Source organism: Panthera pardus, unplaced genomic scaffold, assembly GCF_024362965.1.
Source record: "Panthera pardus isolate Hobbes unplaced genomic scaffold, ASM2436296v1 HiC_scaffold_6, whole genome shotgun sequence".
Classification (NCBI taxonomy): Eukaryota; Metazoa; Chordata; class Mammalia; order Carnivora; family Felidae; genus Panthera; species Panthera pardus.
The window spans coordinates 15,242,526-15,255,072 of record NW_026526991.1 but is presented as its reverse complement, the minus strand read 5'-3'; positions in this window follow the sequence as shown (position 1 = coordinate 15,255,072).

Here is a 12,547-nt window from a genome sequence, read left to right as displayed (position 1 = left end):
GATGATGGTAATGGTAACAACATTAACAATAACAGCAACTTGTATTGGGCACTGGCTTAGATAGATGATTCCTACTCATCTTCACAACCACTCTATGAGGAAGGGGCTATTGGAGTTCCCATTTTACAATTGGAAAATCAAGGCTCAGCCAAGCAAAACGATTGCCCAAGGACACGCAGCCAATATAGAGCTGCAGAGCCCATTCACATCACTGCCTCCTCCAGCTTCCCCAGGAAGGCACTCGACTGTGAATCCAGCTCTGTATGTGTGAGGGATACCCAAGTGCATGTGAGTGCATGTGAGTGTGTGTGTGTGCATGCATGTAGGATCAGAGGAGGAGGACAGTGAGAATTACACGTGTATCTCAGCTGTTAGTTTGGACTAACACACAAGCATGATGATTAATGCATGACAGCATGTGGTTATGTGACAAGTTGTGTGGTACTGACACTGGTGCCTTAGGAATTGTCTAGAGAAGAAGGAATTGCTACAGGGAGAAGAGAGGGAAGGATGAAAAGTAAGGACCCCAGACTACACTGCTAGGGCTCATACCCCAACTGTTACCTACCAGCAATGGGATTTGGGAGCAAGTTATTTAAGCTCTCTGTGCCAGTTTCCTCATTTCTAAAATGAGAATACTATAATAACAATATCTACCTCTCAGAGTCGTTCTGAAGATTAAATGAGTTAATGCACATAAAGCACTTAGAATAGTGCCCAACAGAGTGTTGGCCATTATTAAGATTTTTTTTTTTTTTGTCTTTTGCTATTTTGGTTCTAGACTTTTTAAATGCCTTCACTAATAAAACACACATGTTCATGGGGTGCCTGGGTGGCTCAGTCGGTTAGATGTCCAACTCTTGATTTTGGCTCAGGTCATGATTTCATGGTTGTGAGATCAAGCCCTGCATCAGGCTCTGCAGCTGAAAGCATGGAGTCTGCTTGGGATTCTCTCTCTCCCTCTCTCTCTCTGCCCTTGCCCCATGCACTCTCTCTCTCTCCCTCTCTCTCTCTCTCTCAAAATAAATAAAAAAACATTAACATACACGTATTCGCTAATGGCCTCCTTATTTATAACCTATCAGCGTAGTCCTACTATCTCTCAATATTACAATTTCAATATAGGTGATCCACCCCCCTCCCCACCACCTGACACCTTGGTGTTCAGTTTCTTGAACTTCTTCCTTCAATGACTTTCTCTTCCACCATCTCTCCATTATTGTACCCCATAGCCACATCCATCCCTAATCTTGATTTCTTATGTCCACTCTCTAGCTACTAGGGTCTTTCTCTAAAGTACCCCAACTGCAACAATCCTGTCCCCACTGGGACCTCCAGTTTATGGATCTTATCATGTCACTATCCATGGCCAACCATTATAGGACTATAATAGATACATAATAGTATATATATACTGTATACCACATATGTGGTATGTTTATGCTATACACATATATACTATATATATTACATACTCTTATGTGTACTACAGCCTTTATAGCATACAGTATACATTGCCTTAAGAATATCCTCAACACCTTTGTCCCCTCTAGCTATGTCATCCTCTCTTGGCAAAAAGAAGCCCTAGTTAAATCCAGCACCGCTGACTCCATGTCCAAATTTGAGCAACTAAACATGGCTGGAGAAAAATCACACACACACACTTCTTTCTGGTTTCACTAGAAATTCGTGACCACAGACTTCACGTGATATTTCTCCAGTAAATGCATCTCTCACTGCGCAGATGAACTGCGCTTCTATCTGAAGGCAAGCCCTCCTTCTGTACGTGGGATTGCATTCCCTCTACCAAGCGGCATCACTTCAGCAGGTCTCTCCTCTCTGTCCTGGATTTCCCCCCTCTGCAGGGCCATTCATAACAGCATGCAAACCTGTTTTCTTTCTTTCTTCTTAATAAAACTGTATCTAGCCTCACCGTGTTAGTTATCTATTGCTACATAACAAATCGCTCTCAAAACTCAGCAGCTTAAGACAACAAACACTTATTATCTCACAGGTGTTGTGGGTCAGGAATCTGTACATTGTTTCACTGGGTGTCTCTGGTTCAAACTCCCTCACAGGGCTGCAGTCAAGTTGTCTTCTGGGAAGGCAATCATTACAAAACTCCATGGGAACGTGGTCCATTTCCAAGCACATACACGTGGCTGTTGGCAGGCTTCACGTGTTTTGTCAGCTGTTGGGTAGACACCTCAGTTCCTTGCCACATGGACCTCTCCATGGAGAAGCTCACAACATGGTAGTTTGCTTCCCTTAGAGCCACCAAACCAAGAGGATAAGCCTTTTTACAACCTAATGTTGGAAGTGACATTCCATCACTTCTGTCTTATTCTAGTTGTTAGAAGCAAATCAATAAGTCAGCCTAGGAGAAATTACACACCACTGGTAGAAATGTAAATTGGTACGGTCATTGTGGAAAACAGTATGGTGGTTCCTCAAGACATGAAAAATAGAATCACTATAGGATCCAGAAATTCCACTTCTGGGTATACACACAAAGGAATTGAAAGCAGGGACTCAAACACAGATTTATACATCTGTGTTCATAGCAACACTATTCACAATAGCCAAAATATGAAAACAACCCAAATGTCCATTGATGGATGAACAGGTAAACAAAATGTGGCATACACATACAGTGGAATATTATTCAGCCTTAAAAAGGGAACGAAATTCTGATACCTGCTATAACATGGATGAACCTTGAAGATACTATGCTAAATGAAATAAGCCAGTCACAAAAGGACAAATATTGTGTGATTCCATTTATAAAAGGTACTTGGAATAATCAAATCCATAGGGACAGAAAGAAGGTAGAACAGTGGTTGCCAGGGGCTGATGGGGAAGGAGGATTGGGGAGTTAGTTTTTAATGGGTACAGAGTTTCATTTTGAGAAGATGAGAAAGTTCTAGAAATAGTGTTGATGGTTGCACAACAATGTGAATACACTTAATGCCACTGAACTGTACGCTTAAATTGATGAATTTTATGTTAAGTGTAGTTTACCACAATTTAAAAAAAAATTTTTAATGTTTTATTTATTTTTGAGACAGAGAGAGACAGAGTGTGAGCAGGGGAGGGGCAGAGAGAGAGAGAGACACACACACAGAATCTGAAGCAGGCTCCAGGCTCTGAGCTGTCAGCACAGAGCCCAGCGCGGGGCTCGAACTCACGGACCGCGAGATCATGACCTGAGCTGAAATCCGACGCTCAACGGACTGAGCCACCCAGGCGCCCCACCACAATTTTTTTAAATGAAAGGAAAAGTCAGTCTACACTTAAAAGAGGGCATGAATGTATGAACACAAGGGCATGAATACCAGGACACAACTCTGATGCGTGGGTAGTTAAGGCTATGGTGTGTATTCTCGGTGGGGGCAGTACACCCTCAACCAGATAAAAATGGATTCTTGGTGGGAGGGAGGACTGAAAATATCTTACCTGTATTTTATGTATAAAGCACAGATATACACACAGCACATAAGTAGATGGATAGTATATCCATATTATTAACATTTCATAGGGAATCTATGAGGGGAAAAAATGTTTCAAATTCTTCTTAGATAGGCCCATAATAACACTGGGGTAGGGCATAAAGCTGATCACTTCTGGCCATAGTGAGATGAGGTGGGTTTGAGGCAACCCAAGATCAATGATAAGAATCCTTTACACTGATCTTCCTTTATAGAATTTACCAAGGGCTTTCACATATGGCAGGTGTTCTTAGCTCTAGATCTGTGGACTTTTAAGTGATAGTGAATGAGCTTTGGGTGAAGGAATCTGGGACCCTTCTGAATTGTAGGCACAAACTAGGTACGCTTGTATGAAGAACAGTGAAGCATAGCCATTAAATCACTGAGTTTGAGTCAGATTACCTGGGTTCCAATTCTGCCCTTGCTGCTTCCTAGGTGACTTGGGTAAGTTGCTGAACCTAAGTTCATACCTACCTAGGTTTGCTGTGATGATTAAATAAATAAAGCTTCCAGATCAGTGACTGGAACATAGTAAGTGTTTAGGAAATGTTAGCTATAGTTATTATGCATGTTAATATTTCTGAGAAGAGAGTATATAGATTTCATAAAAGTCTATGAAGGGATCCATGACTACCAAAATGTTGAGTATCTCAGAAGTGCAAGAGCTATTCTCATCAGAGACAATCTTCACCTTGCTGATCCACATCCAAAGAACCACCATGATCTGTCTATTCAATTGCTATATCTATGACCTTAGGCTTCTCATACCTGGACCACTTCAAGAACCACCTCCCCGACACCTCCTTCCCACTACTCTAACTCTTTGTCTCCCATATTGACCTCTTTCAATTGTCTGGAATTGTTTTTGTTGTTTATTGGTTGGATTTTTAAAATTTTCAAGTCCTATCCCATCTCTCATACTGAAAATCCTTCAGTGGCTCACCCTGACTTTTAGAACCAAGACCAAAATACTTTGCATGACATAGTTCATGACCTGGCCCTGTTCACCTGTCCTGACTTATGGAGGCACACTCCCCACCTCACACTCTGTGCTAGAGTCATCCTGTGCCTACTCCTCTCCTGCCTTCATGACTTTGCGGGTGCTCTTCTCTGTCTGGAATGCCTTTGTCTCTGGCAGCAACTCTCAAGCTCAAAGCATTGCTTGATATTTCCAGACAGACTTATGTGCTTTCTGTATATGCCCCTTGAATTTTAAAACAATTTTTCATTGTTTTTGTAGTTATTTTTTCCCCAATTTTTGTCTTCCCAGAAGACTGTGAGCTCCTTAAAGCCAAGGATCAAATAATTCCATCTTTCATCCTTGAATGCCAAGTTCAGGGTCTCCCACTTGAGTAAGTGAATGAGTGAATACATGAAAGAATGAATAGACAGTTTAATAATTTACCCAGGCTTAAATGTTGTAAGTGAAACAGCCAAATCTAGAATCCTGTGCATTCAGACTCTGTTTGATCATATGTGACAATAAAAACAATATTTTCTTATATGAGAATAAAAACAAGTTGGCCTAGCTTAGTCAAAGAGAGAAAAATATGGCCCCATCTTGGAAGTCCAAGGAGTGGGTTTCAGTCTAGGTACAGCTGGCCTCAGGAGGTCCAGCATTCTGTCTCTGTCTCTCTTCCCCTCAGCTCTGTTTGCTTCTCAGCTCGTCATTCTTCTGTAGGCTTCATCCATTAAGGATGGACTCTATCAGCAATAGGCTAGCCCATCCTTAGAGCTCCATGATTCTAGAAATAACAGAGAACAACTACCTCTCCTAGCAACCGTAGAGCAAATTACTTGGAGGAAGTCTGATTGGCCTGCTTTGGTCGTGTGTCTCTCCCCTTCCCCCATTATACCAGTTGTTGTAGCAAGATGGGGTGTCATTGTTGGCTGAGACTGAATCGCATGTCCATTCTTGTAATCAGAAAGAAAGGCAATGTGGCTGACAGTCTACTGGCATCAGAAGAGATGGAGTCTGTACAGTGACAATGGACAACAGGGTGCAGGGAGGACAGAAGCTGTGTATCTTCATTTTAACCAGTATTCTCACCGTTACTTCATGGAGGCTCTTCAGCCAATGGCAGGCAGAGCAAAAAACATTTGTTTTTATTTGCATGGGTTCATTAAGGGTGTGGCTGAAAGGAATCATGGTCATTCCTTTCAGTCAGTTTTGTTTAAATGTGACTGATTTGAGGAGTCTCAGCTGTTTGGGGGAATAAGCACATAACAATTTTATTTATTCTGTTCACTGTCCCCAGCCATACTGTGTTAAATCTTTTTTCCCTACTGGGTAGTAGATCCGTTATCAAGTGCATGAGCTGATCCAATAATTTCCTTGACACATCAGATGATTGAAAGTCAGTTCAGTCCAATTTAAAACTCTTGCTCTGAATGTCCATTTCAAATTCCCTGGCTGCCCTTTCCCAAAAGGGCATTGTGAGCTGCTACTCTTCCTTTTTTGTTTTTTGTTTGTTTGTTTTTGTTTGTTCGTTAGTTAGTTTGTTTGTTTGTTTTGCATTTGGGAGTTGTGGGGTGGGTTGGGGGAAAGGGGAGAAGGGCTTGAGCAGCATCTGGTTCACTTCCTTCCCCTTCCTTTTCTTGGGACGATTCCCTATAGGATATTAAGGATCAGGAACAGGAGATGAGCTGGTGGGGGTGGGGAAATGCCCTTGGTCTCCTCTATTTGATGAGGTGCTCTCTGTGTAGATGACATGTATGGTTTTCTGGGGGCAATATTGAGCTTCATCCAGACCCCTGCTGTCCATGACCCTTTAATCCCCTGCCAGTGGCTCCTCACTTTGTGGGACGGAACATCCCATCTCTTGGCAGACTTGGACTACCCATGTCTCCTGCCTCTTCCTCTAACCCCCTGCTCCATGACATGGAGCCTTGGAAACCTCTGACTTCCTCTTTGACATTCTCAAATGGTTGCAGGGAACTGGGCTAGGGTGGAAGATGCATCATTTTCTTCCTAAGCACATTATCCATGATCCTTCTCTCCCTCTGGTCAAAACTATTGCAACAAGGGGCCCCTGGGTGGCTCAGTTGGTTAAGCGTCCGACTTCAACTCAGGTCATGATCTCACAGTTCATGGGTTCAAGCCCTGCATAGGGCTCTGTGCTGATAGCTTAGAGCCTGGAGCCTGCTTTGGATTCTGTGTCTCCCTCTCTCTCTGTCCCTCCCCCATTTGCACTCTCTCTCTCTCAAAAATAAATAAACTTCTAAAAAAAATTTTTAAAAGACTATTCCAACAAGACTCTTGACTTTACAAGCCTCCAGGTGAGAGGCCTCTGGGTGCATGCATACCCCAAAACAGAGCTGCCACTAAGTACACACTGCCTTTTGCAGACCATTAAGAGGCACTTCCTCTGAGTGGACAAATTACCAAAAAGTTCCCCTTTCTTATTGCTCCTCAGCCCCTATTCACCCCCTCCACCAGGCATCCTAATGCAGGGCAAAGATGTACAATCCTATGCTGTGGCTTTCCCAAATTCTGGGGTACACATGTCAAGTTCGGCCAAGAATCCCCTCAGGGTATGAATACTGGCTGCAATTCCACAAGCATCCAGAGAGAGAGAGAGAACAGGTCTCCTCTTCTTGCAGGCACCCCCTTTTTTTTTAGTTTTACCTCCCCTCAATTTTCTAGGATAGCTGTTCTCATAGTGTGATCTATGGATTCATGGGGTGTTTAAGACCCTTTCAAGGAATCACAAGGTCAAAAATATTTTCACAAAAATTATTATTTGCTTTTTTTTCACTGTGTTGACACTTGCACTGATGGTACAGAAGTAATTGGTGGGTAGAACTGCTGGCACCTGAGCATGAATTAAAGTGGTGGCACCTGAGGGTACCAGCAGTCACTGGATCCTTCACCACCGCACACTCACCAGGACAAGAAAAAGTTCTAGTGTCACTTAAGAAAGTCTGGATGAAATAGTAAAAATGATTAAATTTAGCCATCTCCAATCCTTGATATATGTCTTTATAATAATATTCTGTGCAACAAAGTGGGAAGTACACACAAAGCACTTTTCTCCAAGCTGAAGTATGACGGTTGTCTTCAGAAAACACATTCGCAGCTGAGTCATAGGTTGAACTTAGTCACTTCTTTCATGGGACACCATTTTTACTCAAAAGAATGACTGGCATGCAAACACTTGCTAGCCCAACTTGGGTATCTGGCAGCTCTTGAAAATGTACCAAGCCTGTCACTTCCAGGAAAAATAGCTGATGGGATTTGTTGCCATTGATAAAAGTTGAGTTTTCAAACAGAAATTGGCATTTTGCAAGACTTGCATTTGAAACCATGAGCTTGATAGCTTCTTATATTTGAAGACTTTCCTGATGGCACCATGGGTGGTGATAACAAATGTGATTTTTGACTAGTATTATGAAGTATGTTAACTTAAATAGCTGTTTAACTCCGTGAACTAATGTTTCCAAATGACTGATCAATGAATGATGTGATAAGATATGGGTAAAAGATCTGTTCAGAATACAAGATAGACTGATGGGTTTTAATATAACAAAGTACAAAAGACATTTAAAAAGACTAGTTTGGTTTCAGATTCCACATTGCAAATAACCCTTCGAAGTTACTATTTGCTTTTTGTTTGTTTTTTAGAAATTACCACTTGTTGACTTTTGGTATAATATCAAAGAAGAATATTTCCAGTTATGTAAAAAGCTATTAGAATATTCCTCTTTTCTGAATGCATAATTGTGTGAGGCCAGATTTTCTTCATATTCTTTGATCAAAGCAACCTAAGGTAACAGAATGCAGAAGCAGACCTGAGAATCTAGCTGTCTTCTATTAAAATGGACATTAAGGAAATTTTCAAAAGTGTAAAACAAATATGTTAACTAACTTGAACTTAAATTAAAAAAAAAAAAGAGAAAGAAAAATGACTTGAATTATCTAAATGTCCAGCAGTAGGTATTTGGTATATCAAATCATAGGATACTATACTATAAAAAAGTATGCTTTATCATGAGAAAATGTTGCTGAATCAGAAACACACGAACACAAATATAAAACAATGGTACTCTTATCATAAATTTTTTTGTTTTGGGAAAATATATTTTTCATTAAAATTTTATTTATGCTAGCATGTCATGGGTTTATTATTATTTTTAAATGCATTAATAAGTAAATAATTTAAAGATTTCTAGTTTTAATTTCTGATACTGTGGATGTTCCTAGATAGAGCTTACATAAGCATAAGCTCTTTGGGGTTATCAAAAAATTTTAAGAATGTAAAGGGGTCTTGAAACTAAAAATTTTGAGAACTACTATGCTAAGAAGTAGGGAAGCATCCCTCCCAACCATTATAGAAGAAAAAGGCTCTGACCCCAAGTGCAGTAGGACCCACTAGGCTTGTGATTACCCAGACCCCCCACAACCTCTCTCCTCCTGATATGGAACCAGTCCTTCTGCTGCTCTTGTGAAGTTCCAGATGGCTATGTGGCCCAGTTGTTTGTGGCTCTATTTAGAAGGTTGGGTATTAGGAACATTTCTTCGCTCTTCGTTGTCAATTCTTGTCAATGATCGTTAATAGTTTGAGAGTATTTATTTTGTTTTTCTGTGGGAGAATAGTTACTTGGTTGTAATGCAGATTCAATCTCATTTTTCAATATTCATTACCATTTTGGTGTGACAGTCAAGCAAAGCTGGAAGATAGGGTGATGTTTTGAAAAGAGCACGGGCTTTAGTTTAGGATCCCGGTTTCGCCATTTACAGAGTATTTGTGGCAAATTACTTAACTTTTCCAATCTCTTTTTCTCATCCGTAAAATTAGAAGAAAAAACCCTGCCTTCCAAATTGGTTAGAGATAATATGTACAAATCATCTGATACATAACAGCCAATCAAATGAACTACCATCATCATCACCACCATCATCATCATCACACTAGGACAGGAGTTGGGAGAATTTCTGTTGGAATCATGAGACAAGCAGCCTAAATTCTTGTTGGTGCACTTGCTAAATTCTTACTGGCCTCTTACTTCATTTCTCCCAGGAAACTCAGGTGTATTTCTGAACACCAGGGAATGGCAGATCCATTGGACAAGATGAATACCTGTCACTCTTCCATGTTCTGTCTTGACACAGAGGAATTGATTCCACCCTGGGTGCGGGGTCATTCTCCCTACAGAGACTTTTCTTCTTGCCTCCAATTCCCTCCCAGGCAGACACCTTTCTACAGCCTTTTCCTGAAGTCTAGGCCCCAGTGTGGACTACTAGAATGGACCAAAAGGACCCACCACTGGATACTATGTTTGGCCAAGAGAGGAAAAAGTAACAACTAGATAAATTTTGTGAGGTCAGATTTGCTAAATAAAGACCTCTGTGTAACTGCAGAGACTGATTCCTCGAGTATTTTTATTTCTGTTTTTATTTTTGTTTTTATTTTTTTAGGTAAGTGCTCCAGGGGGGGATTTTTATGGAATGGTGCATGAAAATGGTGCACTTCCTCATGCTGCTGCAATAGAAGCCCTGGGTCCCTTTCCTAGCTGAGGGAGGCAGATTAATGAGTTGGGGAATGTGGCTGCTGCCTCTCAGCAGCTGGCTCAATTACCTCTCCTGTTCAAACTGTGCTTTGGGCTTTGGAACGCAAGCCTGGTGGAATTCTGACCTTGTTAGAAGACTTTGTTCCTTCACCGACGCTGCCTACTTTTAACCAGAATATGCCCTTGACTTCTCATAGGTAGGTTTGCTGGCACCGTCATTGTGAAGGAGTTGTCCAGGGAGTTTATTAAAAAAAAAAAAAAAAAAAAAAAAAAAAAAAAAAAAAAAAAAGGAAATAGGTGAGATTATGAGGATGTTAACAAATGAGAAGCTCTAGGAGGAAAAACTATAATTAGCTGGGGAAAAGATACTAGTGCACTGTATTCTAAGGAAGCATGTTGGTGGGAGTGGTGGCTTGTCCAAAGAGCTTGGTCAGAAAGCATTTGATTCCAAGTGACAGAAACCCACTCGGGTTAGTTCAAGTAAAATGTGAATGTAATGTAAGGCATTAGGCACAACTAAAACAATCCTAACCTGAATACTAGCAAACCAAATCCAGCCACATAGTAAAAGGATATTATGGTGCACCCAAGATAGATTTACTCCAGGAAGGAAAGCTAGATTTAACATTAGGAAAATAATCAATGTAATTTACTACATTCACAGAATAAAGGGGGAAAATCATAGGAGCATCAAATAGATATTGAGGGAATCTTTGCTAAAATATCTAGAAGCGCATCAAGGTTTTGTGAGGCATGAAGCTGATACAATTTCTAATTCATTAATTAAAATTATGCAAAATTTTCAATGCAAAATACAAAAGGCACAGAAGTAAGTGTTTATTCAGTATAAGAAATTCCAACAAATTACAAGTTGTAAAAATCTGATAAATTCCACAGGGTTCTAAAGCCCAAAATAATAACAAATTATTTTTATTATTTAATTGTCTGACCTAACTCTGTAATATTTTTCCTTACATTTTTTTTTTTTTTTTTTTTGCTGAATAAGCCTTCAGTCACTATTTTTTTCTGACAATTATTTTTGTAATATTTTCTATAGAGAAAATGAAAAGATAATTTGGTCTTTTTTCTAGCATGATTTGTTTTTAAAATTTTATTAAATATTTAGACATACATTAGAAAAATATATTTTATCTTCACAGCTTGTTATTGGTAATGAAATGTAAATCAGACTGTTTTCAATTTGGAGAAAAATCTATCAAATTTCTTTCATATGTGAGCTCTAACATTTCAAAGCATATAAAATTTTCTTGTAGCTATTTTTAAGTACTCTTTGAATTTTGATGACACTCATTAATCAATAGGAGTATTCATGGAAGTCATTCCTACAATAGGACAGCAAGCAATAACTCAACTACTCATGGACATGATTGAAAAGTACATAAGTATCTCCTACTGAACACAAAACCAACTGTATTCCCAATTTAGTTTCTCCTTTATTAGATCCCTCAAAATGCTCATGGACACTTAAATGCTATATAACATAAAAAGAAGTAAAATCACAGTAAGCTGGGGTAGAAAAACACAGTGATTTTAACTGAATGTAGTAAGTATATCTTTTTCACGTTTAGCAAAGCATCTGTTCATGTAAACACATTGCTAGGGCCTCTCTCAGAGCCTTGAAGAGCGTCCTTGGAAGTGAGGTATCCTGAAGCTGAAGCCTTATTAGCTGTATTATAAATCTGCTTCTATACACTTATTCATGTTAAAAACTCTTAGCAAACTAGGGATAGAAGATGTTTCAGCCAACTATTATTAGATAACAACCTACCATAAAATACTAGTGATATAAAACAACAAGCACTTATTTCTTGCCCATACATTGAACAAGAACTTGAGGGTTGACTGGAGCAGCTATGATTAAATTTATGGGTCTGTGCATTGGCTGAAGTGTCTCTTCCTCTCTTGTCACATTCTATGGCTCAGGATACCCAGGTACGTTCTCCTCATGGTGATGGCAGAGGTTCAGAAGCACAAGCTCACAGCACAAGCACATTTTAAGTCTCTGACTATGTCACATTCACTAACATCCTTTTTGTCAAGGCATCCCACATGGCCAACCCCAAGCATATCACACGGTCAGCCCCAAATCCAAGCGAGGTGGGGAATGCACTCTGCTTTCCTTGCAACAGTAGCAAAGGTATGGATTCTACCACATTCATTTACCACAGGAGTAATAATTGGTACCATGTATCATGGAAGTTAACATCCTAAATCTGATAAAGATATCTATTAAAAAAATTCTACGCAAGCATCATACTTAATGATGAAATATTGAAAGCCTTTCTCTGAGATCAGGAATGAAACAAGGATGTTCCCTATCACTACTCCTATTCAACACAAACTACAAGTCTGGAAAAAGAAAAAATAAAGACAAAAAAATAAAGAAAAAATATACATAGCAGTATAAGAATTGGAAAGAAAGAAACTGTCATATTCATAGATGACAAGATTATGAACATAGAAAGTCTGAAAGAAGCTACAGATAAGCTCCTAGAATTAACAAAAGAATTTTGAAAAAAACACCAAAA